The sequence below is a fragment of the Triticum dicoccoides genome, chromosome 2B (genome assembly GCF_002162155.2).
Source record: "Triticum dicoccoides isolate Atlit2015 ecotype Zavitan chromosome 2B, WEW_v2.0, whole genome shotgun sequence".
NCBI classification, from domain to species: Eukaryota; Viridiplantae; Streptophyta; class Magnoliopsida; order Poales; family Poaceae; genus Triticum; species Triticum dicoccoides.
This window is the reverse complement of record NC_041383.1, coordinates 169,057,137-169,066,257: the sequence shown is the minus strand read 5'-3', so window position 1 is coordinate 169,066,257 and position 9,121 is coordinate 169,057,137.

Here is a 9,121-nt window from a genome sequence, read left to right as displayed (position 1 = left end):
CCTCCGCCCCTCGTCGCCCCGGCGCCCGACGCCGCCGTCCCTCTTCCTCCGGCGAGCCGCGACGAGCTCCGGCGACGCCCCGTTGCTACAGTGTTCCGGCGCCGCCTCGGTTTCCGTGAGGTTCCAGATCTCAGATCCAACCTCCCCCCGTTGACTTTTGTCCAGAAACCCTAGTTTTTTATGCGATGTTTGACTGCTCGTATCTCCGCAACCGTAGATCCGTTTTAGGCGTATGACATATGAAAATCTTCGCTTCAACATGTACATCATTTCATTCCATTGCATCATTTGCATTTGAGGTCATCTTGATCCCCAAAATGCTGTTAGAAGGAGGCTTCGTGAGTTAAAATGCAGATCCGTTAGTTCATCATGCACTTTTGTCATTTTTGTCATGTTTAATTCATGCATGATATGCCTGTGCCCCTTTGGGATGAATTGTGAAGCATTTTGTCTTCTTTCCAGAGGTGCCACCCATGCATTTTTAGGATGTGTGTGTTGTCTTGTGCAAGCTTGCGAAGAGAGGTACCTGAGATTGCTGATTTCAGAGACTTAGTGATTTTCACTAAGTCTGGGATATTTTAGTTCATGATGCTATATGTCCAGCTTGTTTCCTAGTGATCCGTGCCTCTTTTGAGGATGATCAGTAAGGGAGTTTTGATATTTATGTTATGCTCTATCCATCCATGTCTTTGTTTGCATATGTGGAGTGCTCTAGGTTGACTCAATCGAGCTCAACTTTTGCTTCGTTGTTAATCTGGGCAGATCGTCAACTTGTTTGCGATTTTGCCGATGCTACCGTTAGTGTTCCATGCATGCTATGCCTTCGTTCTTGCCATGTGTAGCTAGCACTTTGTGCCTTCTTGCTGGTTATATGCTTTCCTTGCCATGACTTGCACCGTAGTGAGTGCATCGAGCTCGTTTACATGCCTTCGTGAGTTATATTTCAGCGTGTCTCAGTTTTCACTAAGTCTGAAAACTGATTGTGTTCGAGCTATGTTCGTGAGCTCGGTAGAGTATTTTGCGAACCCTTTTGGCCCCAGGTCACTTTGGGTGTTTTATTAAGCTTGTTGAGTAGCTCCATGCCATGTTCTTACTTGTCATGTTCAGGTTTTCTATCATGTTGTTTTGCTGCTCCGAAGAGAGCATCGTGATCTGAAATTTCAGACTAGTGTTAATTTCACTAAGTCTGAAATCTGTTTTCCATTTGCGTTTTAGCCATGCTTGTTTGAACCTCTTAATGGATGAATTTGCCTATGGCTCAGTGCTAGTGTTTTGTCAACCATCTTGTGTACATCACTGCCATGTATTTTGTTTTCATGTTTGGTGGCTGTAGCATGTTCATTTCGTTGCATTTAGATGCCTACTTGCTGTAAATCGCAGACCGGTGTCATATCTTAAAACGCTCGCCATTTCCAAACCGTAACTCCGATTTCAATGATCTTTATATCGTTTTCAAGCGATTTCATCCCCTCTATCCAGTGGCACACTTGGTTTTCCAAGTTGATGCCAGGTTCATGCATTTTCCTGTCATATCTTGCATTTTGCATCCCGCATCGCATCCCGCATAGTATATCGTCGTTTCATCATATTGCTTGGTCTTGCCCGTGGTTGATTGTACCCTTGTTGCTTGTTTTCTTGTTGGGTAGAGCCGGGAGACGAGTTCGCTACCGAGGAGCCCGTTGAGTTTGCTTGTGAGGATCCAGTCAACTCTGACAACTGTGCAGGCAAGATGATCATACCCTCGAAATCACTACTATCTTTGCTATGCTAGTTTGCTCGCTCTTTTACTTTGCTACTGCTACGATGCCTACCTTTTGCTTGTCAGCCTCCCAATTGCCATGTTGAACCTCTAACCCACCACTGTCCTAGCAAACCGTTGATTGGCTATGTTACCGCTTTGCTCAGCCCTTCTTATAGCGTTGTTAGTTGCAGGTGGAAGATTGGAGCCGTTCCTTGTTGGAACTTTTATTTACTTGTTGGGATATCACAATATACCTTACTTAATTAATGCATCTATATACTTGGTAAAGGGTGGAAGGCTCGGCCTTATGCCTGGTGTTTTGTTCCACTCTTGCTGCCCTAGTTTCCGTCATATCGGTGTTATGTTCCCGGATTTTGCGTTCCTTACACGGTTGGGCTATTATGGGAACCCCTTGACAGTTCGTCTTAAGTAAAGCTCTTCCAGCAATGCCCAACATTGGTTTTACCATTTGCCACCTAGCCTTTTCTTTCCCTTGGGTTCTGCAGACTCAAGGGTCATCATTATTTTACCCCCCCGGGCCAGTGCTCCTCTGAGTGTTGGTCCACCTGTCAGCTACCGGTGGCTACCAGGGGCAACTCTGGGCTGGCCTACCCGTACCTAGGACAATCTGAGTGTGCCCTGAGAAAGAGATATGTGCAGCTCCTATCGGGATTTGTCGGCACATTCGGGCGGTGTTGCTGGTTTAGTTTTACCCTGTCGAAATGTCTTGTTGTACCGGGATACCGAGTCTGATCGGAATGTCTCGGGTGGAGGTCTATTCCTTCGTTGACCGTGAGAGCTTGTCATGGGCTAAGTTGGGACTCCCCTGCAGGGATTGAACTTTCGAAAGCCGTGCCCGCGGTTATGGGCAGATGGGAATTTGTTAACGTCCGGTTGTAGAAAACCCGAAGTTGACCTTATTTAAAATACATCAACCGCGTGTGTAACCGTGATGGTCTCTTCTCGGCGGAGTCCGGGAAGTGAACACGCTGTTGGAGTTATGCTTGACGTAGGTTGCTATAGGATCACTTCTTGATCATATTTGTATCGACCGTGCTCTGCTCTCTCTTCTCGCTCTCTTTTGCGATTGTAGCCACCACATATGCTAGTCGCTTGCTGCAGCTCCACATATTTTTGCCTTATCCATTCCTATGAGCTTAAATAGTTTTGATCGCGAGGGTGCGAGATTGTTGAGTCTCTGTGGCTCACAGATACTACAACTCCAGATGCAGGTCCAGGTGATTTCGCTCCAGGTGACGAGTACGAGCTCAAGTGGGAGTTCGACGAGGACTCTCAGCGTTATTATGTTTCCTTTCCCGATGATCAGTAGTGGTGCCTGGTTGGGGTTATCGATTCAGGACCTTGTCGCATGTTGGGTTCTTTTCTATTTTGGCGCCGTAGTCGGGCCATGAGTGTTTGTTTGATGGATGTTATTTATGCACTCTGATGTGACGTGGCGAGTGTAAGCCAACTATGTTATCTCCCCCTTTTATTATATATTACATGGGATGTTGTAATGATTTCCTAACTTGCGACATTGCTTTCAATGCGGTTATGCCTCTAAGTCGTGCCTCGACACGTGGGAGCTATAGCCGCATCAAGGGCGTTACAAGGGGTCACCGACAGGTGGCAACGCAGACAAGGGTAAAAATGGAAAAGGGAGTTGCGGTTGGTACAGCTACCTGTATAGTGTATCCTACCTAACCCTGACGGTAGGGGACAAAGGCCTTAAATGCTCGTCTGTGTCGCACAAATAGTGCAGAAAAGGACTGTCAGGGACGCCACCATTCGCCACGATGGCAATCTTGTCACCGCCGCTTGCCACCTCGCACCGCTGGCTGCACAGACTCTTGCCACGCGCGCCTGGAAAGGCCCTAGGGCGACACGTTGGTGGATGTGCTGGAGCGCGGGTACAGAGTGGTAGCTTGTCGCAGCAAGCGCCTTGCCGCGGTCGTTGTCTTGTCGCGCCCGGAAGCTTGTCGCTCATCGGGCCTTGCCGGGACGCGTGGTGCGTCGCGGCAAGTTCCTTGCTATGCCTTGGTTGGCCTTCCCGGCAAGCACCTCTTGCCGGGGTCTTGTCTCCTTGGTTTAAATACTTTGTTCTTGAATGGCTCCAAAGGAACCACAGAGGACCTTGGCGGTCACCCGGCAAGCCTTGCTGCGGGGCGCTGCAACTGCCCGTGCACAAGTTCGGGATACTAGGGTACCCCTATTCTAGTACACCGACAGAGTTGGATACATTGTTGATCCACTGCCGAACAACCCTTGGGTGGATGGTGACAGTGGCAACTATGCTCATCGAGCCTTCGACAAGGACATGGTGGACGCTAAAAACCTGCATCGCGATCTCTTTCGCCATTTGGAACCGCCGGAACGGAGGGCTATGGTTTGGAGAATTAGGATTAGATGGCTAGTCTAACTGAAGTAGTAGATGAATATTTAAAGAGGTTAAAACAATGTGAACGCAGTGGGGTTTGGATGCAAATGAAGATGAAGGGGAGGTGAAGAAGCCGAGGAAAATCGGTTCCCGATGGAGAAGTAAATGGGAGAAGTGGCGTGCAGGCAGTTGATTAGACGGCTAGGTAGACTAAGTGAAAAGGCTATGCGGGTAGACTGATGAGTCATACCTGTTCGTGTACGTGCCCATCCTTCTTGATAGGTGGGACCTATGCAAACAGATAAAAAAATGTGTCGTAGCTGGTTCAGATGGATGTTGGCGCGTGAGTGGGAGACACAACATTCTCTGGTTAAGGAATACTCCCTCCGTTTAGGTGAGTAAGTCACCTTATGAAAATCAGGTTTTCCCAAAACCTTTAGTCGTGGAGCATTAACTTCCTGCTCGATCCCCTCCCAGCCTCATTAGCCAGCGTTCTCTTCCTCTGCTGCCGCGTTCTACCTTTCCATTTTTCCTCTTCTCAAGTGTGGAACGATCTGCATGCCATCCTTGATGCACCAGAACGACCACTGCATGCATCGCGGCAGGGTGTTGATTGGGCATGCACGAGAATTTGGTTTTGCTCGCAATATGGATCATACCTGAACGATGAAGTGAACAGTCATGCTAGCACGGGAGATCTATTTCCGCTATACAATACTGGAGTACTCATGTTCCTACTACTAGTAGTAGTAGTAGTAGTACTAGTAGTAGTAGTACAACTGTGGTACACTTGATGGTCAAAATACTATTCATCCGGTCCTCATAGTGAAGTGACAACACCCTGTGCCTGACACTAGTCCAGGCGGCGTGTTCGGGTTACCAAAGTCAGCCTCACCCTGTGCACTATGCAGTCTGTCACCGCTGTTGTACAGCACATTGGCGCCTCACCTCATCTCCCTCTCCCCTCATAGCACCACTCCATCTCCATCTCCTTCTCCGTCTCCGTCTCCATCTCACTGTGCCCCCGTGTACCGTCGCCTCACTCGCCTCCCCCGGTACCACTATTCCCTCGCTAGCCGCTCCAGCACCGACAACCTTCTCCCCCGTAAATCAAGCCCCCAAAAAACCCCACCTTCCAAACTCCACCATGGCCGAACGCGAACCGTGCAGCATCCATATGAGCCGCGATTGGAGCAATCTCCCCAGTGACATCCTCGACCTCTGTTGTTCGTGTATGGATATGTTGAGCGCCATGCGGCTGGCTGCATGCTCGAGGGACATGCACACGGCCATCATCGAAGCGATGTCTAAGCTTTTCAAGACACCCTGCTTGTCGCTATCTGGTCTTGCGAGATTGGCTCACCATGATATGGAGGCGTACATGATGCCCCTCGACTTCAATCCGATCTCCATTAGCCGAAACTTCTTTGCATGTATGTAGTGGGTCGCCATACATCATTTCCCTCGACATCGATCTGATCACCATCGCCCGAAACTACTTGGCAGGTATGTACTGGGCCAGCATGAACTCCCATTGGATGGCTGCCTTCAGAGAAGACGGTAAAAAGTTGGTGCTTGTGAATTTCCAGGCCTCCCATGAGATTATCCTTCCTCTGTTGGATTATATAGAGTATTACCATCGCGGTCCAAGTCATCTAGATTACCACGGTAGTTGGGCGGACCTTGTTTTGCAGAAGATAGTAATCTGCCAAGTGCCCACATGACATGTGAATTACGTAGACTTCAAGCTAATTGCCTTGTTCGACCACGGACTTGCCTATCTTTACGTAGGTGCCTTCTTTAGCTGGAGACAACTCAGCTCATAGTGGATCATCGTCAAAGCTGATACACACTTCTGTGATGCTATTAAACACAATGGCATCATCTACGCGATCAACAAAGCAGATGGCACCACGTATTGCTAGGACGGCGCGTGTAAGTTGTTTCCGTCTCATGTTAATGATGACGCCATGACATTGTTTGAACTTTTTGTGATGATTGGCACATCCCCGTTTGAGCAGAATTTGAGTCGAACTATGGCAATGTATTAGAGACGCCGTAAATCAGCTATGTTTGGAATGAGTTAATTCATGCGATTGTGACCATGTCATTACAACCAATTTGTACCCCGAATAATCAAATGGTTTGGAATATATGGATATTATCCTTATTTTATAGTAATATATATACTACTACTAAATATGAGTGTGTATCAATGGCCATGTTAGTTTCCTCATTTTCATGATGTAGAAACATGCACCACACTGTTGGTTTCATCTAACCATACATTTGGGAAGTAAATGTGCATATGGAGAACTCTATATTTGGAAGTAGTGAAATCCTGCAATTCTTACCATGTGTACATACCTATATTCATCCTTCAGCAATCAATGGCCAGAATAATATCCTCACAAAAAAAATTCCACAGAACACGAGTATATAACAATGCATGGTCTGTTAGTTACCTTGAAGAATTTGTTTGTGAGGATAGAACATGATTACATAACATGCATGACATGGTAGTTTCCTGTGAAGAATCGATTGCGAGATAACATGAGTATAACCATGCATGGCACTTCTACATTTTCGAACCCAGTATACATTTCCCTGTATTTTTCTCCCAGTTCCAACAGGGACATATCAATGCTGTTTCTTGCATTATCCTACTCATACTATGAACAATGCTGATCTTACATTAACAATGCCTGTCCTTTTTGATATGATGCAGTGTCCCTACAGTTACTGCCCTTTGTAATCACACCACCTTTGCCAAAAACAGGGAAGCACAACTGGTTCCTCACTTGATCAGACGACGGCAAAAGACTGATGATCATTCAGACACATGAGCCAGAAAAGTTATATTGCAAAAACCCCACTGTATACAAACACCGTGCAATACGTGAGTATCTGGACAGTGGTTGTTACGTCTATGAGCAGGATACCAGCTTGTTGGGGCCTTTAGGATCTTTTAGTTGGAGGCGGGTAAACAGCCTTGGTTCACACTCTCTGTTTCTCGGACTCAATTATCCGATTAACCAGGAGATCACCGTTGGCAAGGACCTTGATGGCAGAGAGGCTCTGTTTGCTATGGAAACTGTGTCTACACGGCGAGCCCTGGGAGTTCAGGAGCAAACTCCCCTGATTGTCAACGATACAGCCTGCAGCCAAAAGAAGGTGAGAATGACAAAGGCATCTGGATTAACTTTGATCCTTGGATGTCTCAATTACGACAGGCAGTGATGTGGTTCAAGCCTTCAGGTTGATAGGTAGTTGGGCTATTGCATCGAAAGGGTGGAGTAATGGTGTCTCCGGATCACTGGTCGCTGAAGCGGGGCTGAAAATTATGATGGTGTTGGATCATCTCTTCGAATGACTTTGTTGTCTTTGCTGTTGGTTCTGGATGGGTAGTTCTTTCTTTTGTTATGCATATTCCTTGTTATTTGGTCATCCTCGTCTATGTCACTCTTACTATGTAATAGTTGCTTCTATTTAGAATGTCATTCTCGTCTGGATCAGAGAGTCTGAGCGCTGCAGATGGGTGCGTTTTGGTGGTGTAGCAAGACTTCTTATGAACTATCATGTCTTATTGTTTATGCCAGTAGTAGTCACTAGTCAGTGTTTGAATGTTGTATATATCATTGTTTCGAACTGTTTATTGTCTCAAACTACTGGTGGGCTAAATGAGGGTGATACGTCCATTTTGCATCATGCTTTTATATAAATATTTATTGCATTATCGGCAGTTATTACATATTATATCTCAATACTTATGGCTATTCTCTCTTATTTTACAAGGTTTACCATGAAGAGGGGGAATGCCGGCAGCTGGAATTCTGGCTGGAAAAGGGGCAAACATTGGAAACCTATTTTGCACTGCTCCAAAAATTCTGAAACTCCATGAAACTTATTTTTGGAATTAATAAGAATTATTGAGCGGAAGAAACACCTCAGGGGGCCCACACCCTGGGCAGGAGGGTGGGGGCACGCCCAACCCTACTGGGCGCGCCCCCCTGTCTCCTGGGCCCCCTGGTGGCCCTCCGGTGTCCATCTTCTGCTATATGAAGGATTTTACCCTAGAAAAAATTGGGGGCAAGCTTACGGAATGAAACTCCGCTGCCACGAGGCGGAACCTTGGCGAAACCAATCTAGAGCTCCGGCAGAGCTGTTCTGCAGGGGAAACTTCCATCCGAGAGGGGGAAATCATCACCATCATCATCAACAACGATCCTCTCATCAGGAGGGGGTCAATCTCCATCAACATCTTCACCAGCACCATCTCCTCTCAAAACCCTAGTTCACCTCTTGTATCCAATCTTGTATCCAAACCACAAATTGGTACATGTGGGTTGCTAGTAGTGTTGATTACTCCTTGTAGTTGATGCTAATTGGTTTACTTGGTGGAAGATCATATGTTCAGATCCTTAATGCATATTATTACTCCTCTGATGATGAACATGAATATGCTTTGTGAGTAGTTACGTTTGTTCCTGAGGACATGGGTGAAGTCTTGCTATTAGTAGTCATGTGAATTTGGTATTCGTTCGATATTTTGATGAGATGTATGTTGTCTTTTCCTCTAGTGGTGTTATGTGAACGTTGACTACATGACACTTCACCATTATTTGGGCCTAGAGGAAGGCATTGGGAAGTAATAAGTAGATGATGGGTTTCTAGAGTGACAGAAGCTTAAACCCTAGTTTATGCGTTGCTTCGTAAGGGGCTGATTTGGATCCACATGTTTAATGTTGTGGTTAGGTTTACCTTGATACTTCTTTTGTAGTTGTGGATGCTTGCAATAGGGGTTTATCATAAGTGGGATTCTTGTCCAAGTAAGGGCAGTACCCAAGCACCGGTCCACCCACATATCAAATTATCAAAGTACCGAACGCGAAGCATATGGGCGTGATGAAAACTACCTTGACGATAATTCCCATGTGTCCTCGGGAGCTCTTTTCTCATTATAAGAAATTGTCGAGGCTTATCCTTTGCTACAAAAAGGATTG